We start from the raw sequence: 12,209 nt of genomic DNA on the forward strand, positions 1-12,209 counted from the left end.
ATCCTATATAGTATATCTAAGTCCCAAAATAGGTCTTTCCTTTGAGTATCTTTCTTGCATTTTTGTATCTCTCACTCACCATCTACACCCTTACAGCCAACTCCCAGGCCCATTTATTACAATAGCGGCAGGCTATTGTCTCGCAAACTAAAATCAGGTTTTGTCATTTTTTCTTCTATTATTATTATTAGTAGTAGTTGTTGTTGTTGTTGTTGTTGTTGTACTGGGGTTATAGGGAGTCTCCTTATGATTGATTCAGAATTTCCTATCGGTACTCTTACCTTAAGCCTACACTTCTGCTCTCCTTAACATATCTCTATTCTCAGATGACTATCCCTGTTTTTAATTTGTGCATTATTAGTGTCCCTTTAAAAACCCACCCTTCATCCATCACTGCTTCAGAGCTATTGCTTTCTCTCCCTTCTTTTTTTTTCTCAAACCCATGCGTGGGTGCTGCATCAACAGTTCTACTGTTATATACTGTTAAATAAAGTGTTTTATTTTGCAACACTTGCTACTTGCCTTTCTTCAGTCTGGCCTGGTACATTTAACTGAAGTGTTCTCCACATTTACCAATTCTCTTTACTCTGCTTGATTTGCTCCCTCTTCTTTGTCATACACTATTTTAATCTCTCTGCCACCTTTGATACCAAATCTCTCTATTCTAGAGGCTGCAGTTACTGACATTTCTCCTGTCAACGGGACACTACCCTTACCTGGTTTTCCTTCTATATCACTGGTGGCACATACAAAATCTCTGAATGAGGCTTACTCTCTGCTTCTTATACCATTACTGTCCCTCACATACTGTACCCATCCTGGGTCTCCACTTTTCGTCTGCTGCGTAGACTCCCACCATCTTAAAGATATATTTATAAAAATATATAAAAATACAAAGTAATTTTTTCTCAGGTACAGTCTTGTTGGTGCTTTTGAAGTCCACTTTTCTAAAAAAAAGTATAGTCTCCTAGGTCTCCTACTTTATAGCCTAGGCTATTGTACATCCATCTTGGCTAGCTTTCCTGAAAAAAAAATCAACTACCAGTCATCCAGAATTATGCTACTTGTATTATCTATCGCATTCTATTCCATCTGTCCAGCACTGGCTCCCTGTTGCCATAAACTATTTCAAAACCCTAGTTCTTGCCTAGGCTTCACAGAATGAGAAGAGAAGATCACTTTAATGGCCATATACAATTTCTTGTATTAGGAATTTGTCTTTTCGCATACCCCAACTTGCTCTCCATGAGACACACAGAGAGGGAGAGAAGCTTGTGGTCAGAGTGCAGGGTCGGCCATTTATACGGCGCCCCTGGAGCAGTTGGGGTTAAGGGCCTTGCTCAGGGGCCCAATGGAGTAGGATTCCTCTGCCAGCTGTGGGATAATAACTAGCAACCGTCTGGCCACAGGCACAGATCCTTAGCCACAGAGCCACCACCCACATTCTTCTCCCATCTTTCTTCTGTCCCTTATCACTCCATATACCCCTCTTTTTTCCTTCTTTTCTATTAGACTTTCTCCCTATCCTTTCTCCCATATCTAGAACTGGTCCTTTCTCTAATCATGTTCCTCAGTGGTGAAATAATCTGCTCACAGAAATTAAAACTATTCAGTCCCCTACCACTTTCCGGTGCCTGATCAAGTCCCATCTGTTTTGACAGCACCTGTGATTTCTTAGATCTTAATTACATTCTTCAGTCACTCATGCACCGCATTGCTCTAATCTTCTAACCTCTCAAGCTGTTAAAGTGATTTGCTTATTGAAATTATTCACTGTGAACCTGGAAAACATAACATAAGGCTGTTTTCACTCCTTCTTTGTGTCCACACTATGTTTGTACTGTTTTAATGCTTCCAATAGGTAGCTCTTGATTTACATGACAGATGCATTCCCATAAACTAAATCCCATAAATTAATTTCCCATAAAAATGCTTGTAAATTGGGGGAATCTGTTCTGGGTCAACACCCAATCTGAGGATTGAACTCCTGAATAAAAATAATTACACATATAGTCGATGTAGTTGCACTAAACGTTATTTTCATCTATTTGCTTATGTTTATCAGCTTTATATACAGTATGTATATACAGTACATACAGTGAGTGGTGAACAGTGTGGAAAATGCATGACTCATATGCTAATCGACACATCTGAATTGCACAGTCATCTTCACTCATATTAATTTTTAAGTCTTGTAAGTAACATTGCAAGATTTTTTTTCCTTGTTGAGGTTTTTAGACAATTACTATTTTTAGACAAGTTCACTATTTTATAACCGTTCTATTCATTGAAAGTTAAAGATTTTGTTTTTTGAAATGCAACTGAATAACTATTTACAAATTCTTTGCAATTTATTTCATTCTAAGATTTTCACACAGTGGCTTACCTTATTTAATGATTTTAATTATTTAATTTTAGATTTTATACAGTTTAAATATAAGGACTAAGACTAAGACAGTACAGATATTTTATAGGTATATTAGGTAAGCATGAGACAATAAGAGGGTGGCTTGAAGAAAATTTTAAGACTGTATAGCTAGTTGTCTTTGTGTCATTGAAGTGACTCTGTCCACCCCAGTGAACCCATGCTCTTGTACATCTTAAGGAACTGGTCCTCACACTTAATGCCTTTTCTTTCAATAACCTCTTTTAGGAGCGTGTGAATATTTTTCTCAGCTGGATAGAAGAATGCTTCTTTGATTCCTATATTGGCCTTGTCCCTGAATTGCCCTATCATGTCATATTGCTGACCACCTAATCTGTGCAACCCTATTGTCCACAGCTCTGTAACAGAATCTGCTGCATCACCTTACAGTAACCCTCTGGACAGTTTCGAGTCACCCAAAAAACATCATGTATATCCAACAACCTCATTTACTACATCTTAAGCAGAAAATGCCCAGCCATTTACATTGGCGACATAGGAAGAAGACTGGCAGAGCTTTTCAGGGAATATGTCAAAGCTGCAAGGATCAAAGATCTCTCCAAACTGATAGTTCCCCATTTAGTCTTTACCAGCCATGATCATTCTGATCTGTCTGTTTGCGAGCTGTCATTTCACAGAGATTTTGGGACTCCTATTGCAGAAAGAAACCAAAATTATTCTTATACTTGGATCACACTTTTCCCATTCTTTCAATGACAGATTAATTTCCTTTTAAAACCTCATCATTGTGCAGATTTTGGCTTTCCATACCTCTCCTAAAGTTCTCCCTTAGTCTGGACACTCATGCTCACCGGCTATACACCCATTCCCCACTGCTCCCTGCTGACTCTTACCTACTCTGTCCTTTGGTCTCCTACATCTGATTTATTTGCAACTTTCCTTTTCTACCTCACAGAAAAAGGCTCTACAGCCAAAACACTGTGTTTTTCTTTACCTTTCAGCATGGAATGAAATGTTACCTGTTCCACTTGCATTGTATATCCAGCATTTGCTGTCCTTATTGCAAGGTAAATCAACACAACAACATAAATAAATAACAACAACAACAACAACAACAATAATAATAATATTAAAGGTTTCATATAACCATCTAAATATAATATTAAATGCATTACCTTCTCAGAGGTTATAACACTTGTTCTTCCTGAATTAGTTAAATGCGTTATACTATGTGACCTTATGACTTCTCATGTAAAGGCAACAAATCTAATTATATGTGTGTTTAGAAAAAATATGCACTTAGTCAGCAAGATAAATAAATGACAAAAGAATGCTGAACTGTAACATCAACATTCTTTTGTTCTCTTATGTTTGCTCAAATGATGAATTAAAGTTCATTCCAAGGTTATGTCCTGTGACACATTTTGACCTTTTGGACTATACTTTACCTTTTAGAGGCCCTGCACCCCCTGCAGCAATACATGGTAACTTTACACTCCCACCACAAAACCCAGTGGTAATCAATTCTGATTGTGCTTTCAGGTTGTTTAATGGATTGATAGAAGTATTCATTTGGAAAGCAAACTTTCCTCAATTCCAGACACAATAATAGTAAATACTGTAATTCAATAATAACAAAACTTAAAACTAATAAACACACTTGACACAGGTGACAGATAGTGTTGACAGCTGTTATAATTTGTTTTGATTGTAATATGTGTTCTTACTAGATAAGATCACTTTATTAGCCATATACAATTTCTTGCATTACTAATGAGTATATACATTATAATGGTTTGGCATTGTGCATGTATCGTCTTCGTGTGTATATTTCGTGTATATTGGGTGGATGTTCTATGATTATGTTTAAACTATACACTATTCCCACGCCCCATGGACTCTGGACTCTGGGCACAGTATACAATATTAGTGTATTTACTATTATATTGATATTTTAAGTTTAGGACCATTCAAGACGTGAAACATCAGACATTTTTTACATAGAGGAACCTACTCCCACTCATGTGGCAGAAGTTGATTGTGAGGAATCCTTTAAGAAAGATTATTTTTTAGTTCAGGTGGGTAGCTTTGTTAAGCATGCGTAGGCTGCAAAGGAACAAGTAATAGGTTTATTCCATGCCTAACAGAGGAAAAAAAGAAAACACAACATTTCGGCCATGGAGCCTTTTTCAGGTGCCACACCTGGTCCAGGTGTTCTTTCTCCTATTTTCAGCATGGAATAAACCTATTACTTGTTCCTTTGCAGATTCATTTTTAGTTCATCATGTTACTAGTGGCCAAACAAGCTGCCTTAACCAAATTGCCTCTTATTACAGTACTTATATTCTAATAATTATATGTTGGAATTAAAGTATTGGGTTTAATGCAAGTGTGATATGATCTCAATCATGACTGTATTCATGTTGAGTGAATGATGTACTGTATCTGATTCTACATGGTACTTTAGACTACTTATTTAGTCTTTTTTCCTTAATTGGTAGAAAAAGAAAAAAGGCAATTTCTTTGAACCAATGCTTAAATGCTTATCCACTAGAGTCCAGTAATAACTACTACTCGTTGCTTCTCTGGGTAGACCCTTTCCATATGGTTCTTCTTGGCGACCATTTTACTCAGGTCTATGTCGAATATATTAAGTACGTCATTCCGAAAATACTGGTTATGAATGACCATTCCCCTGGTTATCTTACAATATATATACGCTGTAGAGATCTGGAGGTTTTGATTGCACTTTCAATGAGCAGACTGTATTTAAAAGAACGCACACAGGTGTGAATAAATGTGACAATCATGTTCTCTGGAATTCAATTAATAATTCATGAAAAACTAAAGATGTCAGTTCTGCATTTCCCTGAGACAAACTATATAAATAAACGTTTTAAGAAATTGAGATCTTAAGAAAGATATTTCTTTCAACCAAATGTGTAACTTTAGATCATCTCGGATAACTGTGTATAATAATACATTGTGGAATTCAACCTTTCATTAGGGTAAGCCTGTATGCCATTCGCCTTGTATCAAGGTAGGAGCAATAATGGAATTAGTCACAGCAAAGAAACCACAGAAACACTTAATTCACACTAGACCTGAGTAATTAAGAATATTAAGAAGCTTGAGGATATACATTTCTACCTCGCAAAGAGTTAAGCAAATTAAGAAATAAATACCAATAACCTTAAGGTGATCCTCATAGAAATTTAGGCCAGGAGAGATCAAATAACTAGCACTGTCTTTTCTTACTAAAGATGAAACTGAGGCTGCATGTACTGTATGGCATTTGAAGAAACACAGAAGATTACTCAATTCATTTAAGGACTTTCCATTTTCCAGTAGCAATACTCCTAAACTTCCAATACTGGCTACACCACAGTCCGATGTCACAAACCACCAAAAGTAACTTAAGTAACTGTTAGTTTATTTTTAATTTATATCTAGATGTATATTTGTTTTTATCTCCTCTTTCACATTTTTACTTTAGAAACTTCCATAAAAAGCGTATGTGTTTAATCAGTAACTCTTTTTGATCTGTCTTCTGACAAGAGCATCAGTCCCCACAGAGAGTTCTGCTACAAAAGGGCACTCACTCTGACCTTGGTCCTGAGTATACTGCAGTTTCTGATGACATGTTCACAGTGTGCAGATATGATGGCTCAGCTGAGTGTTGATAATGAGGTGGCTCATTTCGCTGCATGATTTTTTAGAGACAGAACAGACCCTAGCATAGAACACACTGGCATTAAACCATCTCCCCCCCAAAAATAATCTGGGATTATATATACTGCTTTCAATCTCTAGTTTAGGCAGTTTTAATGGTCCTTGATTCAAGATACTGAAATAAATTAAATCTATATCTTATAAATGTTTTTCTTATTATAAAGTCAGATACATCATTGTTAGAGGTTCACACAAGAAGGAGACTTTGGTATGAACTACATTACATGTAAGAATGGGGAAGAGGACTAGTTGACTTCAGTCACCACAATATTTGATGGAAGACAATTGGTCAGGTGACATTTAAAACAAGAAAGCTGAGGCTTCCATATGACCATTAAATTCTTAAATTCTGTTCAGTGTTTGACAAACCAATGGACATTAAATGACTTGTTCTTGTCTTGGAAATACTTCTGTTTTGGAGCTAGTAAACATCTTAGCTCCCTTGTAGTATCTATAGAAATGAATCTAAAGACGTTTAGCTAGAGCTCAGACAGAGATAGGCTTTTGTTTTCTTGTAGTGAAAGTATGAATACATCTTGAATGTGTTTTATAATACATATGTCTTGAGTTGAGGTGTTTTCATGTACAAAGATCTCTGTGGAACAGTATCATAAATACCTTTGAACAGGCATGGTGAAATCATGCAGAATTATTTTTCAATTATCATATTTGCAGTCTAGCATCTGCACTTGCAGCTCATATTTTTAATATGAGCTTTTGGTATCAGAGTAAAAGCTTATTATAAAAACTGAACAAGATTTAAGTTATCATCAGAAGCTACAATGTTCATATAAAACCTATCATGCTTTTTCGCATGCAGGAATGTGAATCCAGTTTGCATTTGTTGACATAATTTACATAATTTTTGCTTGGACATGATCTTAAAAACATAAGCTTGGATTTCACTGTATTTATTGTTAATTGCATGAAGTCAGTAAGTGCTGTTAATTGTAGGACTGGGTGCACAAGTCAATTCTAGAATGGGATATGCAAATATATTATATATTAAAGAGCAAGCTCCATTGGTTTTTGGGTAATTATACCACAATCTGACACTGGGGCAGCTAAAATCCAACAAATCACTGGGTCCTTGTGGCATTTTCTCAAATAAAAGAGGGATGTTATTCCGTTTACCAGGATACTTCAACTCTCGCTTAGAATGGGAACATTACCTGGGATTGGAAAATTGCAGATCTACCACCAATAAATCTGCCACAGGTAATCTGTAACTGTACCTTATCTCTGCCTTTACCTTTTGGGAAATAATATTTTGAGTTAAATTGAATGAATACTTAGAAAACAATGCAGTTTAAAGACACAACCAACATGGATCCAGAATTCATAAATAAAGACATAAACAGAAACAATTGTTGAATTTAAATTCATGGAAGTTATGCACAAGTTTTATAATGCATCAGTAGGAACTTATTTGGAATACTGTGTTGTTTCTGGGTCAACATATTATACTGATGGAAAAAAGAAATGCAACACTTTCTAGAATGAGAATACTATAGTTATAGTTTATGTAAAAACTTGTCAATTTGTTTTAAGCCCTCTGACAAGCAATACAGCTTTTGCCACACTTAGTCAATTTTTTGTGCATTCCATAATGCCTCGAATGTCACCAGAAGCAAGGGAGAGGCCCATTGGCATACTGCAAGCAGGCATGTCATGTGCCAGTGTTGACAGACACTATGGGGTAAGCCGCTCCACTGTATCCCGACTGCAGAGCAGGTTTCAACAGACAAGCAGAACTGATGACCATCCAAGATCCGGTCGTCCTCGAGTGATCACACCAGAGCAGGACCGACACATCAGACTGTTCTGTCTGAGAGATTGTTCCAGATCTGCCACCCGTACTGCTGCTGAAACTGCCAGCAGACACAATGTCCACATCTGTGACAGGACAGTGAGGCTCCATGCTGCTGGCCTAAGAGCAAGGTGATCTGTCAGAGGCTCTCTGCTCACACCTCCTAGACGTCACACCAGACTGGCTTGGGCCAGACAGAGGCTACGATGGACTCATCAGCAGTGGCATCAGGTCCTCTTCTCGGATGAGTCACTCTTCAGCCTGTTCCAAGCAGACAGGAAGGCCAGTGTGTGGAGGAGAAGGTGTTGTGTTTCTTTTTTCCATCAGTATTTATATATTAGATTAGAAAACTGAAGAAGAGTGCAAGAACGTTTCTTCTTCTCAAGCAGTTGCAAATACAGCCAAGTTAAGGAGATTTGACTCAGGTATACAAGATCCTAAAGGGTAAAGACAGGGTCAAACATACGGATGAAACGGGACTATATCACACACTGTAGTGTAACAAGAGTGTGCTTTCACAACTGGGAACTAAAGGGATATTTAGTATATAGAATAGAAAACACTAGGAGCTATGTGTAAATGGAACAGGTATTGCAATAAGATGGCTGAGATCGAAACAGTATTTTTAAGAAATGGTTGAAATTTTTGTTTCATTTAGCTATGAAGCTATGAAATGAGGAGCTGAATGGCCTTATTTAGCTTGCATTTGTCTAAAATTCTTATGTAATGTCATGTCATTATTTTTTTTTATCTGACAGCTAAGGTAAATAACCTCAAAAGTTCATCCACAGAATAAACTGCAATTTAAAGAACAGGAGCCAGTAGTGAACTGTCAACGCAGAAGCTTGTATTAAGTGTATTTGACTAATGTAAAATAATGTCATTTAATTTATTTGGCAGTAATCATTTATCATGTAGACATTTAGTTTTGTATTGTAGACAAACAAAAAAAAGCCTTCCGTTATTTTACTGCAAGGCCTACTGATGAACCATAAAAAGACCTTTTGACCATTTGACTGTAGTCTAAATGACCACATGCAGATTATATTGTAGTGATCACAATGTGTATGACTGGATATTGGAAAAACCTGTGATCCTTTTTATGCTTCCCTGATCTTGTGTGCATGTCTGTGTTTCTGTGGTACAGGAAACATGCACAGACAAAGGAGTGATTTGGTGCACCAGTCTTGCTGCACCCAAGGGGGAAGAGAGAACAAGAATGGAGGGACCTCTGGTGGACTCATCGGCTTGTACAAATAGGGTCTGTCCAATTGCTGGGATACACATAAATAATGGTGAGTTTTCTGGTTTTGGTAAGTCTGGGGAAGAATCCAGGGTTAATGTTAATGTCTATTCTCTGCTGTAAATTCTCAATATCCTCTGTCTTGTAACATATTTCTGTAATAAAGTAGTTGTATCCTAGCATATTTTCGTGACAATATCTTACATACATTTCAGTGTATGTCCTAAATAAATTATAATACAACCGATTAAATAATTATTGATTAAGTGGTTAAGAATTACAGAAATACTTATGCTGTTGCCAAATTAGAGATTTTTCCTCTGTATTTAGAATTCTCCATACTAAAATTCAGAAACAAGCGCAACAATGTCCTTACATAGACTTCCAAAGTAAACTTAGACTGCAAGCTTAAACTAGCTCTTGAGGAAATGTATTTACCCTTGAGTTGCACCCTCAGAGTTTTTTATTTTAAAAACACAGTGACATAACATTTCTGTCCATCATTGTAACCTCAGCACACCACAGCTGGAAATGGAATGCTATAGCTAAAATGTGGCAGATACTGAATCCCTCATTAAACCAAGCAAAAGTTAATTATGATTTCCCTTCTTTTTTTAAAAAAAGTTGTATAATTTCCCCTTGTTTAGCATACTTACAGTATCTAAAGCCCATGTTGTGATACTGCATTTTACAATTACCCAAGCCGACAAAATAACAATTCAAGCTGTTCTGGCTAAACCATTTTCAGCAGTGGCAAATGTACTTTATCTGTCTATAAACATGACCCTATTAAACATGAACACTTCAAACAAATCTTGCTTAATTTCATCATAATTTTAACTTCCTATTTTAATCTGTGTATCTTCAAAGGTTGGGATTAATAATCATCATTCTTAACTCTAAAATGGGTTTAATATAGCATCTGTAAAAAAATCTTAAACTTAGTCACAAATCGATTGTATTTTCATTCACAAGTAATCATGGCAATTAGAGATTTGCTTTTTGAGTTAAATGGATGCCTGAATTAGGAGGTGAAGGGTTCCTTTGTAATTTGTTTTATGCGTGATCCGTCGTCTGAAACATAATTTTTATTTTTCTTACTGAATAACTTATTACCTCCCATACTGTGCTATTGTGCACAAGTACTGTAGTCAATTAAGGTTCTAAAAAACTTAATTTGAGGACATTTGTCAATGACAGATCTTTACAGGAGTCTTCTTCTTTATTCTGAAGATGCAAAATTGCAGATTCATCCTGACAAAAGGGAGTGTACATCAGAAAACAGCAAACTAGTTACTAAAGAAAGATCACTAAATATCTTTAAGTAAATGGTTTCTAAAAGATATTTAGTGAAACGTTAAGAAGGACAAATATTAAGTTACCGATATAGGAAAAACAACAACAAACTAAGCATTTTCTTAATTGCACTTCTTTTATGACAGTTTTCCTATTGCTTCTGTTGCTGTTAGTACTCTGTTTTTCAAATTACAGTACATTTAATGGAGCATGTTAGAAACATATGCTAGGTTGACAGATCACCATGTCACTTGCTTAAGAATACATTCCTTGGCTACTACAGTATGTAACCATGTTCTCATGGTTACATAGTAAGGCAGTGTTTCCATGAAAACTTAACTGAGCCTAACAAAGCCAGTGCTTCAAAATCCAAATAAGAATAATTGTATTACACAATGCAGCACTACTACCTTGAAGCTTCATCTAATCAGCTTTCAGGAGCTAAGTAATATCTTATCAATACTGCCATGGAAAACCTCTAAGCAAAACCAGGCTGCTGCAGTACATGGTGTTGGTGGACCAGTCCCATCAGGTGTTTTTATCCCTCTGGACCAGGATTTCCAAACAATGCCCTAAAAATGATGACAGGGGATGCTGCTGCCCTTTGTATAAGTTGTTAAACCTGTTTATTTGGTCGCTATTTGTAGACTAACGATTGCAAGTAATTGTTCGCATGATTAAACATTGGGTTTGTTCAATCTGTCATATCTAAACTTCCTCTAGAATGCAAATACTGATGAAGTTTCTCATATCACCTCCTGGTCTGATGCGTAGTGAGGGTAATAGTATATCATGTCACTTCCATAATACATAATGGCAAAGCAAAATGGTCTGGGAGCCTTTAAAATAAAAATCACTATACAAATTAAATTAGTGTATTAGTATTAGTATATAAAATTCATATTAGTATTAGTTTAAATATTAGTATCAGTAACTGGGGTAATAAGAATAACCACCACCTTTTACATGCTTCTGACAAATTTGGGGTTTTGTTGTAATGAAAAACTAGTGTCTGAACAGTATTATGTGACATTTTCCATAGTTTTATCTTTTGAATTACTCAAAGAAAGAAAATAAGTGGTTTTAAATCAACAAACCATACTAGAAATTGTTGTGTAATCTCTTGAGAATGAAACATTCAGCTGATGACTAGTCTCAACAGCAGAGCAGAGGTCAAGCAGCTTGTCCACGGCTGGAGGTTATCAGTGTCTGTGCTGTAGGATATGAACCTGGAAGTGAAACTTGCTGTTTTTTTTGCTCATTTGCTGGTTGCCAGTGGAAAAACCATATTGGGAAAAAAATGTGTTGAATTTTGCCATGAGAGAGAATGTGAAAAAGGAGCAAGTGGACAGCTTTTTGTCTCTGGCAAAACCTTAACATTTGTTTTAAAAAAGGTTCCACATTTTTGCCATTTTTAAATGGTGTCTCAGCTGCTCAACTTCAATTCGTGTATTGGCACTGTAAAAATTATCTTTCCATTCAGCATCTCGCAAAGACCACCAGAATGTTACAGAGATACTTATAGGCTCTGCACCTCAATTTACAGTACATGGAGGATACCCATTCACTGTATCCGATGGTAGAATAAATTATTTCTAAGCATAAAATCAAAGTATTTCAATAAAAGGAAATTACATAACATGTAATAGGAAAAAACATTAAAAAGGTGATGTGAACTGGATAACTTGAAGAAACAAGCACAGCTTGGACCCCGTTATTGTATCTGTGCATTTTGTCAGACA

The 12,209-nt window shown here is 36.2% G+C and overlaps 1 protein-coding gene across 3 annotated transcripts in view; it reads right to left on the minus strand.

The window, feature by feature from the left end:
- The window catches only part of stac (SH3 and cysteine rich domain), a 90,888-nt gene that overhangs the window by 61,646 nt on the left and 17,033 nt on the right, over positions 1 to 12,209 (minus strand). The window lies entirely within an intron of this gene.

This window comes from Lepisosteus oculatus, chromosome 10 (genome assembly GCF_040954835.1).
Source record: "Lepisosteus oculatus isolate fLepOcu1 chromosome 10, fLepOcu1.hap2, whole genome shotgun sequence".
Taxonomy (NCBI): Eukaryota; Metazoa; Chordata; class Actinopteri; order Semionotiformes; family Lepisosteidae; genus Lepisosteus; species Lepisosteus oculatus.